Below are 12,403 nucleotides of genomic sequence, written 5' to 3'. Positions count from 1 at the left end.
CAGTTTGGGTTTTATTCATGAACTCTCTGCCTACCCCTATATTTTCAAGATTTCTATGCTTTTCATCCTTTGGATAAGATCAACTGTAGTATCTGCTCTTGTCAGTTTAATATCTGATATGTCCTTTATCCGAGGACAATATATTAAATGGATTTTTGGAGCTGGGAGATGGAAGAGGAGCTTGCTCCGTCCAATCCATGCAACTATCGGGTATTGCAATACTTCAGGAATGGTGCATGCACACACAGTCACACACACACACACACACACACACACACACACACACACACACAGGGAAACACCCTGTGGTGCAAAAAAAAAGGACTTCTGAGTGGTATTAGAGCACACCAGTTGAGCCCTGCCTGCAAGAGCAGATCAACCCACTTCTCACCCCTCACTTTCCACAGCTTTCAACTTGCTTTGCTTTGCTGCCTGCCTGCCTTCTGCAGCTGCCCGTCCTGGTCTCTTTGCTCCTTATTTGCTCCTTGCATGCCTGCCTTATGAGGACCTCACAGCCTCACTTGTTTCACTCTCCTTTGGGCTTACTGCTTTGCTTTCTTGTATTGCTGTCCTAAAAAAAAAAAAAAATCTACCTAGTTTGTCTGCCAGTAGATTTATTGTTTCTGTTTTAATATTTTGATCTTTGATAAATTTTCAGTTTAGTGCACGATGATAGACATGGGTCTAGTTTTAGTCTTCAGCATGTGGGAAGCCAGTTTTCCCAGCACCGTTTATTACAATAGTCTCTAAACATTGAACATTTTCTGTCCCCATATACATAATGAAATCTTTCACTGACTAGATATACCCTGTACAAGAGTAGAGATCATAGCCATCGTGTTTTCCAATAAGCAGGAGGTTCTGAAAATGTAATTATTAGTTGACTGCTACTGAAATGATTAACAGGATACTAAGAAATAAGAAAATAGAATATGGAAAGGACCGAAACAATAACAGTAGTGGACAATAAGATAACATAATTTAAATTATGTCTATTTACACGTACATGAAAGATGTGGTCTATAACTGGAAAATTTTTCATTGGTCCATGTTTTATAATAATTTCAATTTGACTTACATCCTCATCTCTGTTAGTTACTATACTTTCAAACTAGTCTCCCTGAATTTAAATTTCCTAATCTGCGTATTAAGTGTAATATAATGATCTAACTAAATTAAATAATGTTTGGGAATATAAAAATGTAAAATTAAAGAATATTATTCAATTATTTCAGAACTGGATTCATAGTCAGTATTTATGGTATTTTTAAAGTTTTCAATCTTAAAACATATTATCTTTGGATATAGACACAACACAATAAATTAGAACAAGAACCTTTGGCCAACTGTAGTATAAGGAAATTTTTATGACATAATTTATGTCTTCAATGTTTGAGATTTTTATGCCCTCTATTACTCAGTCACCAAGAATATTAAGGCAAAACTCTCAAACTTTTTTTCATTTATTCTGCCAAAATATACTCCAAAGCACAGCCAAAGTATCTTTTATATACTATCAAAGTTACAGTGTATTATAGATGTCTTGAACAGCAGATAACAGAGGTCAGACAAGAGAAGTGTTTCCCTGGTACATGGCCTGACTTTACTGAGACTGACTTGTCTTTCAGAATAAGGTTGTTCTGTGAAGGAAAGTTAGTGCTAAAGTATCTGTCAAAATTGTAAATCTTGTCCCTGTATAACATAGCACAGTAATATGCAATGCATATTGATGTTATAGTGAGGGATGGGCCACACACACAATGGCCTCACAATGTTACATTGCCTGGTAAGCCAGCCACCTTTAATTTGCACAAGTACAGTATGTGTTGTGGCCCATAGGTCACTGTGCACACTCATTTATCGCACTAAGGACTTACCTCACTAAAGACAAAACAGCCTTTGGAATTTTGCAGATGTAGGCAGGAAGTGAACCAGGTTTCATCCTCACCTAGGTTACCTCTTTAAAAACCTTCCTATATTTTCTCTTGTTTATTTTTGAAAAATTGATATCTAATGAACTGACCTTACTTTTTTTTTTTTCTTTCCCTCTCCTCCTCTTCCTCCTCTATCTTTTTCTTAAACTACTGTGAATTGCAGATGTAAGCAATAAACTACCTTAGAAAAGAGGGCTCATGTCGGTCACAAAAAATCCTACAGACTTTGCTCTTTACAAGGGTCCTAGATACTCTGAAGTTAAATCACGAATGTCATACAGGTTTACTAATAAAGATAAAATTCATTACACTGTAGGATTCTACTATTTTCTCAGTTGTTGATTCTCACATTTTAGCACTTCTTGTGAATTCATTAGTACTTTGAAAGACAGGGTTTTGTGGAGTGTTCTTCCTCAAATATAATCCTTACCCAAGTAAAGAAAAGGATATGTTACATTTAAGCTCAAGTGGTTTCAATCATTTGGTTATATAAATATTATGCTCTAGTTTTACCTACAAATTGCAGGTTATAGAAGCAATCTGATGCATAACTCTAGCAGAGAGGTAGTTTCTCAATTTATAGCCAGCTGCAATAATGCATACTTTGATGCTACTTAGGATAGTGATGCAAGAGCATTGCAAGTACAATCCAGCCTTGAAAATCTAGTATGATCTTGTCTCAAAACTGAAAATTAAAATTATATAAGATTGTGGCTTAATTGTAGAGCACTTGTCTAGCATTCAGGAGGCCTGAGTTCCTTTCTTAGTACTACAAAACCCAATCAGTTTATTTAATCTACAATCAAAAATATTTTCTATAGCATTATTTTTTATAAATAGTTATAACTTAGAGATTAACTGGCTCGCCTATCCTCTGTTTATGCAAATGAGAATTTAATTAAAACTCAGAATATCCAATAAATTCCCTCATTTGATCTATGCTAGTACAGAGGTTTGAATTTAGATATACCCAGTTCAAATTCCATATTCGTTCTTTCTTGATAGCTTATAATCTTTAACTATTCATATTATGGCGATTCAAAATCTTTTTCACTAATAAATTAATACAGTACTAATAGGTGAAGCTATGATCTCTCAGAAATTTTGTTTTCTGTTTGTGGAAATTATTGACATGTTTAAAGTTCTGGACAAAAATCTGTCATTTAGGTTTGCTTGAGAAAGGGTGAGTAGAGAAGGAAGCAGAGTACCTTAGCATTAGTGCCAAGCTCAGTTCCTCTGGGTTTTCTTACATATTCAGCATGTGTACAGGAAGCATAGTGGGTCCTGCTAATCCTTAACTTATTCCTCTGCCAGAGGACTCCAGGGGTTCTTGGTTTTCTGTATTTTTACTTCACAAAGCAGTTCCACAAGAACTTCATCAACACTAATGTAGCAGCAGTTGTGCTAATAGTTCTGCCCATTACTTTTCTTAAGGATCTTAATAAGGATCTCAGCCCACATGCAGAGAGAAAAATTGCACCCAGAGCAGGTCTAGTAACATTCTTGGTTCCCAGCAAATGATCTGGACAAAAGCATCCTCTTTTGCAGCTCTGCACAGCAACCTTTAACTAACTTGGCAATCTGTGATGCTTTACCAGATTATATTGAATAGATTAATGTACTTTGAAGATTCATCTCCGAGTCTTCTATCTCTCCATGCCTCTTTATGCTGATTCCTCAGAACTGAATAATAGTAGGGCAGAAATGGAACAAGCTTTAAATAACATGTAGAGAAATGACCTCCATGGCAGCTGAACAGGTGAAAAGGGGGTTAAATTTGCACTTTCCTTTTATATGCCTACAGGGCCCTATTTGCTGGGGTTTAAATCTCTGGGAAAAGCAGTCAGAGTTTAAGTATTTTGCTACCTCTGCTCCTCTGTACCCACGGGGGCAGTGCCCTATTTCTTACCATTATTCACTGTCATTCTGCCTCTAAATAGCAATACTTCTGAGGATGCTTGTGCAGTACTGCAGAGCCTGTTTTACTTGAGCTAGAAAGACATTCAAGAAATGCTGTCACTGAAGATGTGCTTCTAAGAAGGATGTAATTTTGCCAGGAGTAGATGAGATCATATGTTATATTTAGGACTCTCAGGGAAGGCAGCTGCTAATGGGTTACAGCCTAGTTCTTAACTCGATATTTTATTTAAATTTCATTAGCTTTAAGACACAACTTTTCATTGTCCTAAGTAATAAAATTTCATTAAAATGCTTAATCATTTAACAAATACCATTATAAACAGAAACAAGAAAAATTTTACTAAAATGAAATAACGAACAGAATGTTCATCTTAGGGAGACCTAGATTGTTGAGCTATTTTATATTTTTCTGCTCCTATTAAATATTTTAGTGAATTCTGTAGGACCTCAAAATTAATAAGTCAGAGAAGAATTTTGTTACTTTCCACCTCTCAATTTACACCATGGCAAGTCAAGTACTTAAAATATTTTGTCAAAAATATAATACACTCATGTTGTAGCATAGACTCACTTTAGGTATCTAAAATGTGAATTATTATATGGCTGGAGATTTAGCTCCTGTTGGGCAAGTGCAAAGTCCTGAGTTTGATCCCTGGTATTAAATAAATAAATAATATTTTTTTTAATAAAAGGGCATCCCACTTGGGACCCCTTCTGTCTGTCTCTCAGACAGAAACTTTCTTTCTCTCAATAAATATTTCTGCTCTCTAAAAATTGTGGGTTATTGACATGATGATAAAAGTATTCCCTTTAGATCATATGTAGAAACCCAGTACATTTATGTCTGAATTTTCTAGAATTCAATTCAATTCAGTTTCACATTTCTACTCATTTTATTTCTAGCCATTCAACACTGAGTGTTCAATGATATAGTCTATATATCATATAACTTCATATTGCCTCCAGATATAATACAAATTTTTAAACTACATATTTTTGTGAAAGCATAAAAAACCAAAAATATAATATTTACAGTAGTTACTTGTCAGAGCTGTTTTCTTTCCCTAGTTACATAATTTGTTTTGTGAGTTGCTTAAATGTATTTTTGCTCTGCAGGCAGCCTGAGATTTTTATGTAAAATTATATATTTTTGCATTCTTGATTTTCAGAAACATTGGCATATTTACTGTAAGGAAGAGAAAAACATTTTTAGATGTGTCACTCTTCAAAACAATAAATAGAAATTGTTAAAGAAAAACAGTCTCACCCACATTACAGTAAATTTGGTTTGCAAGAAGATGGAGTTGTACAGTAATAGCTTTCAAACAAATTATCTAATTTTCAAATAGTGTAGATTTGCACTTTGTGTGAAACTGAGATGGAAGAACATTACATTTCAATTTGATTAAATAGTTTTAAAAGTAAGGTTTATCAAAGCCCAATTTAACTTGACATTGAATACCCTTTTAGCATGTTCTTTCTTAGATTATTCTTCCCCTCATTTTTCAAATATATTTTTTTTAAATCTCCCCTAAGAGGAGAGAAGTATGTTTAAGCCATGAAGGTTTCTTATCTGAGGTTCATAACTGTCTCGGAAGCTAATCTGTAATCTCTACTTGCTAACTATTGGTTCTCCCAACAGACCTGGGCAGTCTGTTGAGAAAACCTCTAATGTTTCTTTTGGAAAAAACAGAGGTGAGTAAATAGTGAGTAAATGCCACACACTTGGTAATGGAAAGTAGATTGTTGTAATTTAGCTTCTTGAATAACTGGAATGCTTAGTAGGCGATTTGAACAAAGGAACATCTACTGCTAGGACTCCATATTTGTGCATTTAAAGTACTTTGACCAGTTGTTGAAAGGGCTGGTTGGCTGATTCTTCATAGCTACAACCAGTGGGTATTCCTAATTCAATGTGTGTAAGAATTCCTAATTCAGTGACATCGTCTGTAATGAAATGGGATGAGTTTTAGGTTCTCTGGTCATCAGTGGCTTCATTAATATCTGCTGATTAAAAGCAAAACTGCTCATCTCGCTGCTTTCTCTGTCTTATTTTTCTGCATAGAGTTTTACCAAACACTAAGGTTGCTACTGTTATTTTTTCTCTTTTCCAATGTTCTCTGAAAACAATGAGTATGCCTTTGTAATTCTGATTGTGTTACACTTGAATTAAATGCAAATTAGGAAAATAACGTTAAAACTTCTAGATTTTTCTTCCTTTGAAAGTAGAGCAATTCAAATTGTGAACCTCAAATTTTAAACCACAGTTATCTCAAATTCTTTGTTTGCTAAACAGACATAAGTTTGGTTTGCAGAATGGTTTTGTCTTAATATTTTGCCCTCTCTGATTCATATGATGATACAAAAATAATTTTATCCAATTTGACAAGTCAACTTGAATTAGCGAAAGATAACTGATAAAAATCTCAGAACTCATAGTTTTTTGAATTCGCTATTGTTTTTTCTTTCAATAAGGAAACTGAGACCCAGACTTAATGATTTGCCTCAGGACACAGACACAAATAACTTTTAAAATCTGGAGTCTAGCTCATAACTGAAGTGTTCTGTATGTACAGAAATTATATTAATACTAGAATTAGATTCCTGGCAACAGCGAGGTCATGAGTTCAATCCCCAGAACCCAAAGCGGACAAAACAAAACAAACAACCAGAATTAGAGTAGAATAAATTTGGATTCACAACAATAATACTACCTTATATAAATGTGATTTTCTTGAAAAATATTTGCAACAAAATGTTTCATTCCTACTTTCATTTATACACATGTTTGGGATTTATAAGCCTTAATTTCTGATAGACTCAAACCAGACAGGCCCTTCTTTTTCATAACTTTATTTTGGAAGAGCATGAAAATAATTGGCTCTGGGAATAATAGAATGATTTGAATGAGAAAGAAATCATAGTCTCCTTTTGTATTTCTTTTCTGCTGATACAAATTAATTTGAGTTGTCAAAGCAAACATATATTGGCCAAGTTTAATAATTATTAAATAGGTTTTCAAGTTTTTTTTGAGAATTCAAAGATATTTTTGGTGACTAGAATTTTGATCCGTAAGAAATTGAGTTACGTAGATGGAAAGAAATTGGTGACTGACACATCTGTATATATGACTTTCTTAGGTAGGAATTAAAAATAAGATGGCAGTTCTATCAACTTCTTTCATAATAACCAAGAGAATTTTTTTAAAAAATTGTATAAGTACATGTTTACAATGCATGACATTAGCATTTATCATAGGGGAGTATTTACGTATACATAACATATCTTGGTTCTTTTTATTCCTTTTCATTCTCTATTTCTCCATCTCTTCTCTCTAGATCTTCTTTTCCTACTTTCATTATTGTTGCTATTATTTTTTAGTTCATGGTTGTGACCTATAATGATAACATTCATGGTGGGTAGTTGATACATATACGTGATGTATCATGAATCCATTTAGATCTCCTTTTCTCTCTTCCCCCACTGTTGGTCTCTTGGTCCTATTCTCATTTCCAAAGCATCTCTGGGATCTATGTCTATTTCTTTTCTTTACTTTTTTTTTTTTTTTTTTTTTTTTTTGTCAACCTTTTATTTTCCTCTTGAGTTGTACTTTGAATTGCTCAAATAAGAGAAACCATACATGTTTTACCTTGTATGTCTGATGTACTTCATTAACAATAGACTAATGTTAAATAACAAAAGGATAAAGATTTTGGAGTCAAGATAGGAGATAAAATTTATTTTTATTGTAGAGACAAGGGTAAGGGTCATAATTTTAAAATAATCTGAAGAAGAATAACTCTGAGTTAAGTTGTGGTCATAAGGTTGGAAGGGAGGAAATATAATTTTTATAAATTAAAGCATAAATATATAATTTGTAAATAAATATTTTGTACCAATAATCTAAGAAGTTAGTAACTACAGTTCTCTGAGGATGAATAAAAATCTAGATTAATTCTAAGGTGTCTGTTTTGTGCAAATGGGCAAATACTTTCAAGGTTTCATGGCAAACTTTGTAAACACTATGTTCTGATGCAGTATTTATTAACTATAAGAACCTGGGCAGGTGATTATACCACTATTAGTATGTTTCTTCATTTTTAAAATAGTAATAATATTAATATCTCTCTATAAAAAATTAGGGTAACTAATGTACTAAAACCATCAGGTACAGAGGAATGCTTAATGCACAGAGTACAGTGTAAATGCTCACATACCTATTAAATGCTCCAAGAACATTTCCAGTTGTTGTTTACTAACTCAGAGAATTGAACAGTGGAGTAATGGAATACAGTTAACTGAACATATGCCCAAAATTAATCAGGGATATCTGTCAGATATCTATGCAGAAATGTTCAATAGTATGTCCTATATACATGGACTTATCAGCAATATGTTTTACTGAAGCAGTCTTCCTAATGAAGCCATCATGACAGGAGTTAAAGAGTGAACAGTCCTGGTGTCTTGAGAAAACATTGTGAAATACCTGTGGACAATTAAAGAATAGGAAAGATCATAGAAAGCTACAGAAAATTAGTGTCATGAAAGTTAAGAGAGGAACTATAAGATGATAACAGTAGTTCATGAAACCAACTGTGAAATAAGACAAAATAGATCTCAGTCAGTGTTAGAATTGTCACCATGGCCGTCGTTGGCAACGTTAGATACATCAGTGGCAGTAGGAGGAATCTCTGAGAAGTGTTTAAGGTGTGATGAGAAAGTTTGGGACTAGAGCCACTGAGTCAAATCTCTTATTGAGAGACCAGAGCTACGAAAAAGTAAAGATTGGTGCTCCTATAAATATTAACCAGTCTCTGCCATAGAAAACTTAACCTGGCTATATCATCCGCTAAACATAAAGTCAATACACCAGTTTACATTTCAAAATATATTTGTACAATTGGTAAAATCCTGGTGTTGTGTGTGTGTGTGTGTGTGTGTGTGTGTGTGTGTGTGTGTGTGCACTCCCTGCTGCTGTTCCATATTTCAGTGCTCAACTCACATTTTACAGTAGGCTTTAACTAGAGTGTGATGTTTAAATGATGATAAAATTTATGTTCAGTAGGTAAATCAACCTCACAATATATATCTAGGCTGATCAGTCAAAATCTCACTGAATTAAACATGGGGGCAACACTTTGGCTATCCTTTATCTGCCAGCAAGCTAGTATCTGTGGGCTTAGGATGTGAAGGACATAGGAATTCAAAGAGGTCTTAGAACCTGGGATGTCACTAATGTATATATACTGTCAATTAAAACCTGCCTTAGTTTATATAAAAATCGGTAAAGTTGTGTCTTTCTTTGAGCTGCCTTCATTTGGGAGATATGCAAGTATGAGTAGCTGTAGGTGGACTGCCAGATGTCAGTGTTGAATTTCTAACAGAGAATCCTATTTTCAACCTTATATGCCAGCAGGAATCTGAGGAGATCATTGGTAAAGTATATTATATTCCATGATTTTAATATGTCCAAATATCTTATTACCTTTTAGGCACAAATTGTGATGCAAGGGCCAAATTTTTCAGTGTAAAGCGTGTTCTATTATGATTCTTTAGTCACCTATTTCCTGTCCAATTTTGGACAAACTTTTATTAATCAGGAAGCTATTCATAATGGGCTCAAGCTGTCAGAGTTGGACAACATATTATGTGGCCTGGAGGAAATGGACTGGGGGACCAATCAGGAATTGTTAATTAGCAGGATGATGAAGCTGGAAGGCTGAGGCCAGGGGAGCCCAAGACAGAGTGAGTATGAAGAGCTAGAGCTGAGGCCAACCTGGAGAGGACGGAAGATCCAGGGAACAGAGACCAAGTGGCAGAGGAAGAGCATCAAAAGCAGGAACTGATGCTGAAGAAAAAATTAAGGGGAGCAAGCAAAGTTTAAATCACCAGTGGCTGGTAAAAGAAAGATAGAATTCTAGAGAGACAGAGTTATTTTTAACTTTATGAATTGATGGCAGTGATTCATATGAATATATTTTGTGATCTTTTATGAAGATATTCATAAAAAGTATTCATATGTATATCTTGGTCATAGGTATATATTATTAGATAATGAGCTTTTAATATCTGTTCACTGTAGTCTTATTTTAAAAAACTAAAAGGCTCTCAGGACAAGTAAACAATTTTAACTTTTCTTTGTAACTCTTTTATATAATTTATTTTGTGATAGAAGGCAAACTTTTTAACTTGTTTCCCTTAAGCGTGTGTGTCTCCTTAACTGCGGGTGTTTATGGTATGTTTTATAGTCAGCTACAGTACTCAAAGCAGTAAAATCAGTGACCATGGTTAGGATTTAATTTCAAACTTTGATGCTGTTAGAATTTTTAAAAAATGATTAGTATATTTAAAGAGTGATGAATTGGCTTCCAGATTTATGACAGATCTTACATAAGTAATCATTTTAAACAAAAATAGCATTTATTTTAAAACATACTCCTTTTAGCGTGTGTGTGATAGTCTGCTATCCACCTCTTCATGTGAAAGCTAAAAGCAAACTATGAATTGTCAGAAAGTGAAAACAATGTAACCTAGAAAAAGTAAAATAAAAAGACACAACAGGCAGCGGAACTAAAAAAGCAGAGAGAAAAAAATTGTAAGTTCTTTTAAGAAAATAATGCTGTAACATGAGACAGCAATCTAACCTGGTGATCAGTTTTCCTAACTCTTAAATGGGAGGATATTGTCAACTACCTCTATCTCAGAGATAAGACAGCACTCTGTAACTGTTTAAAATGTGCTTTTAAAAATAAATCTAATAACTTGTGAAGCTACTTCAGGAGGAAAAGATAAGAATATTTTCATGCATACACATTGAAAACTGCCTTCATTAAATATCACTATGCTCCTCGAAAACAAAGGGCTGGTTGAGGGAAATGTGAAATGTGAAATAATATCTCAAGATTATATTCAGCTCATACTGATGCTGTATCTGTTAATGGATATACAATATGCAAATGATTAATATATTTAAGAACAGAAAGGTGAACGTGAGGATCTTATTTAAAAATCATTTCAAATGTAACTTAGATGAAATCCCATAATTTAAATTCTTAATACATTATAAAATACATTTGATAATGTTGAATGCTGATATTACTAAACAAAAAAAAACTGAATTTATTTTATTGTATTTCATATTATTTTATTTTTGAGACAGTTCTTATATGTAGTTCATGCTGGCCTTGAACTCATTATGAAGCCCAGCTGGGCTCAAATTTGCAGGGATCTTCCTGCCTCAGCCTCCCAAGTGCTGGGATCACAGACTCACAGGCATGTGCTACCATGACTGGCTCCAGATTTCTATTCTAAAATCTATATACATGACTTCTAATATATATATATATATATATATTAGATGGGATTTTCACTTTCTGACAATTCATAGTTTGCTTTTAGCTTTCACTTCTAATATATATATATATATATATATATATATATAGAGAGAGAGAGAGAGAGAGAGAGAGAGAGAGTGAGAGAGAGAGAGATGAGACTTGTTACTTCTTAGATTATTCATAGTTTAATCCTATATATGGATAATAGATTTATTTCTTTCTAAGTCATTTATAAGAAAACATTGATTCTAAAAACATCTGGTATATGTTCGGAAAATAGGACGAACACTGCAATCCATTAGAAACGGCTACTGCTTCCTTTTAATTTTGAATTATTTTATACCAGCTACACATTTTGATAATAAATATTATTTATTGTAGTAAGAATGATATGACTAAGTCACAGTACTGTACTTAAATTCCAGTTTTATCTATTTACTTGGTAAATCAATTTAACAAGTAGCTGAAAATGTCTTTGCTTCAGTAGTCTTATTTGAAAAGAAAGAATACACAGTACTTTCTCACTCACTGAGTTGTTTTGAAGACTAATATAATGTACTAAAGCAAATGCTGCAATAACTACTCAATAATCTTACTTTTCTTAAATTCTGATAACTGTAGTGGATGGTTATAACATAAACTTTAAGATCGTGAAACAGAGTTGTTACTAATTTGCTTCATTGTCCTATCCAAGAGTCATTTGTGAATATATCCAGAAGGACAGTTTCATTGTTTCATTAATCTTAGTTGGTTATTACACATTGTATTTGTGTATAGAATTACACATTATATAGATATACATGTGATTGAATGCATGTGTGGACATGTATACCGTAATTACTATGGAACACTCAAAAATTCAAAATACAAATAGCATCACTTTGCACCATTTACGTACATCTGGCTGTAATTTGTCAGTGTGTGTTTTAAATAATTTAGAAGAAAAAACTTCTGTGCTTTGAAAACCAAATTATTTCTATATATCCACCAATGAATATTTTGACACTGATCATTTTAGTTACTATATATAAACAGCCAAAATTCTACTAGAGTTTGAATGCAGAGAGAATATAAAAATAAGATTGCTGAATGAAAAGAATTATAGTAATAAGTAGATATGTAAGTTAAAAATATTAAAAACATATAGAAACATGTGTTATGAGGATTATAAAAAGCCCTATAAATACAATCAAAATTCTAAAGAAATGATAGCGG

At 33.2% G+C, this 12,403-nt stretch overlaps 1 protein-coding gene and 1 non-coding gene across 28 annotated transcripts in view; both read left to right on the top strand.

Moving 5' to 3' along the window:
* The window catches only part of Ptprd (protein tyrosine phosphatase receptor type D), a 2,079,748-nt gene that overhangs the window by 491,114 nt on the left and 1,576,231 nt on the right, over positions 1-12,403 (top strand). The window lies entirely within an intron of this gene.
* On the top strand, positions 55-243 carry LOC111757540 (U2 spliceosomal RNA). Its single transcript, XR_002791863.1, has one exon. It is a non-coding gene; the product is annotated as a U2 spliceosomal RNA (small nuclear RNA).

Source organism: Cavia porcellus, unplaced genomic scaffold (genome assembly GCF_034190915.1).
Source record: "Cavia porcellus strain 051 isolate PalLab524CR breed Dunkin Hartley unplaced genomic scaffold, mCavPor4.1 scaffold_1, whole genome shotgun sequence".
In the NCBI taxonomy this organism is placed as follows: domain Eukaryota; kingdom Metazoa; phylum Chordata; class Mammalia; order Rodentia; family Caviidae; genus Cavia; species Cavia porcellus.
The sequence above is the reverse complement of the archived record's forward strand: the minus strand, read 5'-3'. Positions and strand labels throughout refer to the sequence as shown.